The sequence below is a fragment of the Carettochelys insculpta genome, chromosome 6 (assembly GCF_033958435.1).
Source record: "Carettochelys insculpta isolate YL-2023 chromosome 6, ASM3395843v1, whole genome shotgun sequence".
Taxonomy (NCBI): domain Eukaryota; kingdom Metazoa; phylum Chordata; order Testudines; family Carettochelyidae; genus Carettochelys; species Carettochelys insculpta.
In genome coordinates, this window is record NC_134142.1 from 103,084,264 (window position 1) to 103,089,103 (window position 4,840).

A 4,840-nucleotide genomic window follows, 5' to 3' on the forward strand; every position below is an offset into this window, starting at 1 on the left:
GAAGACAAAAATGTAGATAGCTGCATCTGAACACAAAACACAGTCTGAACATTTCTAACTGCCTCAGTGGGGCCCATAATACATGATGTTTTACAGCTCTATGTTGCACATTTGTTACACAGAATTTTTCAGATTTCTTGTCTGAAAGCATTACTGTTCCACCACAGCCTAGACACCAGAAATCCTGACAATCTGCACATCTTAGGCACTATAATTTTTACTTATTTCATTTCCAGGTACCAACTCTGAATGGAAACCTACAAGCAAATGCTTTTTTTCATAGGTCTGTATGAACAATTGTCTCACTTGTCACGGTATTTAAAACTAAACAAAGTGTTTTCTGAACAAATACAGGAAATATCTGTATGGAACTAGCTAACAATTCTCCTCATATCAAATAATTAAATAATTATCTTGTGCTACCCTGCTAAAATAAACCCACTTTCTGAGGGAAACATTCTAATTTTCAACAAGCATCTAGTCTAAGAGCCCTGGTTATATCTTTAAAAGACCTATATTCCTGAAGTATCATTCAAATTTTAAGGGCAATAGGTGATCTCCAAATCAGTTTCTAATTGCTTTGCTTTGTTTATCATACCAAAAAGACATAAAGTAAAATAATTAAGACTTAGAATACCTGTCATAACTCCACCGACTGTACGACATTGTCCTGTTGCTGCCAGCACCATCCATTCTCTAGGTGTTAGCTACGGCGCTTCTATTATCACTTGCTTCTTATCACACAGCCACTGATTGTCTATAAGAATTAATGAGCAGGACAGACAAAAAGGCTGTTTTACAAAAAAGGCACCAGTCTTTGAAAACCAAGCGACTGCAAGGATGCTGAATGAGACCTACAGCCGTGCAAGGTGGGACCAGAATTAAATGCACAGCCACTGATTCAGTTGGGGCACACAATCTAAGGAACATACCACTGTCTTTTCAGGAGGTGAGGACTGCTCTCAAGCTGTAGTTTATGTTCTGAGCAAACAACAGGAGGATGCTTTCAGCAGGTTGTCAGGCACCGCTGTGCTCAGGTGACATTAGTGTAATGATGCTTTTTGGCTTTAAAGATATTCTGTAAATGAGGATGAGGAGAAGTGGTTCACATACCTCCTGCTACAGCACAATATCTTTTTTATTTATTCTTGTTTCCACAGATACAGCTCCATCTTTCTGACATCACCCTCCTTCTGCCCAATAGTCTAATCCCTGAGTCTTTCAAACATTATCCTTCAGACAAACAATAATCAAATCCTCTGCGTAGAGAAGTACAGACCTCTCAGCCTCACTGTCAGCATTCAGTGTGTCAGCTTTGCAAAGATCACCAACCCTGCTGGCAGAAAGAGCCCAGTCAGTTAAATGTATCTAAAGAGTGACAGTGTGATCCATTTCAGAGGAAAAGAGCCAGTTTATAGGGTCCTGATTCAAAGTCCACTGAGGTCAGAGGAGCATTAGGCCCTCACTCACCATACATCAGCTCTCACCCTTCTGGGATAACTGTGGAAATTCTTTAAATGTGTGACACGTTACATTTCCGTCACTTGTTTCATACCGTGTAAGCATGGTATGCAAGAGGCAGACCTTCCCATGTTTCCTCCAGTACAGAGTCAGCCCATTTGTAGTAGTCTGCGGTGTCTGCCTCAGGATGGAAGAAGATTCCATTCTACCACGAGATTCAGCTTTGCAAATGTGTAATATTTACTACAACGTGAACATCTCCATTTGCAGAAACTGGTAATTTCTGAACATTTGCTTCTGAAAGTGAGCCCTGTAAATCAGCAGTGTCTTGCTCCTCGCTGGGCTTGCTGATTAACACTAAGTCATTGCAAGGAGTGAGATCAGGCCAGTGGATCTCACGCATCGCTCATCAGGAATAACCATTTACCATGAGCACAAATGGCATTTCCTCCCCCTCGCCACACCTTCATTACAGTTTCTAGTGCCAATGTTAATGATGCTATGCAGAAAGCTGGATTTCAATAACTAAAATGAATTTGTAAAGAGCATCTTAAAATGCCGTTCAGCTCTGAGTAAAAGCAGCCTGCCTTTGAGGCCCACAAAGTCTACAAAATAAGCTTTTTCTGCTCCTTGGGTTTTAGCACACATATTGAATAAAACACTAATCAATTTCAACACAGACTTCTCAGTTTTCAATTCTGTGGCAGTGAATTGTATAAATGACTCTAAGCACTAAACATTAATTATATCAAGCTCACTGCGACAAAGGAAACCATCTAAGACTATGTTCTCTTGAAATTCCTGTTAAAATGCTATGGCCACGTCTACACTGCTCCTCCCTTTCAGAAGGGGAATGTAAAAGCAGTGGTTCAAAAATGCTAATGAGGTGCTGATATGAAGATTCAATGCCTTATTTGCATAATGGCGGCCATTTGCCACATCGAAAGTTCTGTTCTCAAAATGCAAAATACCTGTGTAGATGGGGTTCCTTCAAAAGAAAGCCCTGGTTTTGAAAGCACCCTTTTTCCTGAAAAAAAAAATTAGGAAGAAGAGTGCTTTTGAAAGCAGAGCTGCCTGTTGAAGGAACCCCGCCTACACAGCTATTTTGCATCTCAAAAGCAGCACTTCTAATGCAGCAACTGGTCACCATTATACAAATGAGGCACTGATTATTCATATCAGCACCTCATTAGCATTTTTGATCTGCTGCATTTACATGCCACTTTCGAAAGGGAGAGGCAGCATAGATGTAGCCTATAAGATTAAGGTGTGAAAATGTCTGGGATGTTCCCAGCTTCCATACCAACAGAAGATGGTCTCTCGTCATTTCCTCTGAAATAGCCTTGGACATAGACTTATTGCTAGGAAAGTGTGCATGACTTTTTCTCAAGATCATGGGATATTCAGTGAGTTAACATGGCTTGTGAGAGGCCAACTTTGTTTAGTGGACTAAGCCTGGAGCTAAAAGAAAAACTTCTTGCATTCCACTTTCAGTTCTGATTTCCTCTCTGGGGCTGGCACACCTGGGGGGAATCACCCAGACCAGTAAGGGGTTGTGTCACTGGCTGTCATCTTGTCACTTCCCTGTCACACTGGCTGCCACTGTGCTGTGCAGCTTAGGCTCAGCGCCCTGACACCACCAGCCTGCTCCCAACACAAATGGCCTCACCTATTTTTCATCAGCCCACTTCTTCCCGGCAGGGTAACTGCAACAGTTCTTTTGCTCCCAAGTCTCCTCAAAATGGTCTCCCTTTCCGTGTTCAGTCACTCTTACTGGGTACTCACAGAGGTAGCACCACATTTGCTGTCTTCAAAGAGCCAGTACACATGACTTGTTCACTCAGCCGGGATTCTCCACCTTAATACACAGCACTGTGGAGCTCTGTAGTAAAACAAAGATTATTCTTAATTATTATTAAGAACACATTTATTAACAAAACAAAGATTTAAGTGCTTTTGAGTGAAAGAGACATGGAAGGGTAACAGGCAGAACACAATATGCTTTTCGTGTCTAAAATTGAATTTGAACAAAATATACATTTTGCCTAACACAGCCTCTTATGCTCATCAAATTGGTAGCAATCTCCAGCATGACAGATCATTGCAGACAGGATCCAGCCCTCACAGAATCCAAGTGCTGGTTTCTTTGTTCCATCTTAGGAGATGGAGAGGAGCATGAATGTCTCTTTGTCCCCACCCTCTGCCATATTATACCAACATTCATAATCTGTTTTGAAAGCCAGAGGGCTTCCCGGGTATGCAGACTATACTCCCCACATCATGAGTTTAAAGTCATTATACAAATGAGACGCTGAATATTCATATCAGCATATCATTCTCCCTTCATGCCCCCACTCCTGCATTGCTAGCTTGAGGGCTTTGTTTACTTTATATGTAAAATTATTTTTCATTGTCCTCTGCTCTCAAAGTGGTCAGACAAGTAAATACAGATACAAATGGAAATGGGCAACAAAGGATGCATCACAGTACAGGTTCAACTTCTCTAATCTGGAACTCTCTCGTTCGGCAAACACCATAATTAGAGTAACATAGTTCCCTAGGCTAATGCAGCACTTCATGAAGCAAATTCTGCGCCCCCATGGCAACTCCAAAGTGTTTAACTTTGAAGTGCCCGCTTGCATGTAGCCGCGGCTCACCTGCAGCCGCGGCTCACCTGCCGGTACTCCAAAGTGTCTGGGGTACTTCGAAGTCCCTTTACTCCGCAAAATTTTGAGGAGTAAAGGGACTTCGAAGTTCCCCAGGCACTTTGAAGTACCATCAGGTTAGCTGCTGCTACATGCAAGCTGGCACTTCAAAGTTTAACACTTCAGAGTTGCCGCGGTGGTGAGGGTGGGGGTGGAATTTGCTTAATGAAGTGCTGCATATGCACCGCGGCACTTCATTAATAAACTCCCAACACCCTACTTACCATCCTGCCTTCGAAGTAGAGAGGTAGTGTAGACACAGCCAAAGTCTTCTAAGAGCCACGTAAGCAGAGGAAGTGTTGGTAATGCTGCAGGGTAATATTGTCCTCCTGTGGTCTGGCAAATTCTTGCATATGGCCCTGGTCAGGTCCCAAGCGTGCTGAATAAGAGAGGTTAAACCTATAGTGTCATAAGCAAGACAAGAGAAGTAATTCTGTTTTACTCTGCACCAAATAAGCCTCAACTGAGAGTATTGTGTCTGGTACTGCGCACAGCTAGAGAAGGTCCAAACAACAAAATGATTAAAGGGCTAGAAAACATGACCCATAAGGGATAATTGAAAGAATTGTATTTTGTTTAGTTGGGGAAAAGAGATGACAGCAAGAACATAACAGTTTTTAAGTACCTAAAGGGTGTTACAAGGAGGACGGAGGAAAAATTATTCTCAGCTTCTG

The 4,840-nt window shown here is 42.2% G+C and overlaps 1 long non-coding RNA gene across 1 annotated transcript; it reads right to left on the minus strand.

Moving 5' to 3' along the window:
• Positions 1 to 945: 945 nt before the first annotated feature.
• On the minus strand, positions 946 to 4,582 carry LOC142014002 (uncharacterized). Its single transcript, XR_012645853.1, has 4 exons — positions 4,391 to 4,582; positions 3,247 to 3,343; positions 1,280 to 1,333; positions 946 to 1,078 (listed from the first exon to the last, which is right to left on the minus strand). It is a non-coding gene; the product is annotated as an uncharacterized LOC142014002 (long non-coding RNA).
• Between the last annotated feature and the right edge of the window lie 258 nt (positions 4,583 to 4,840).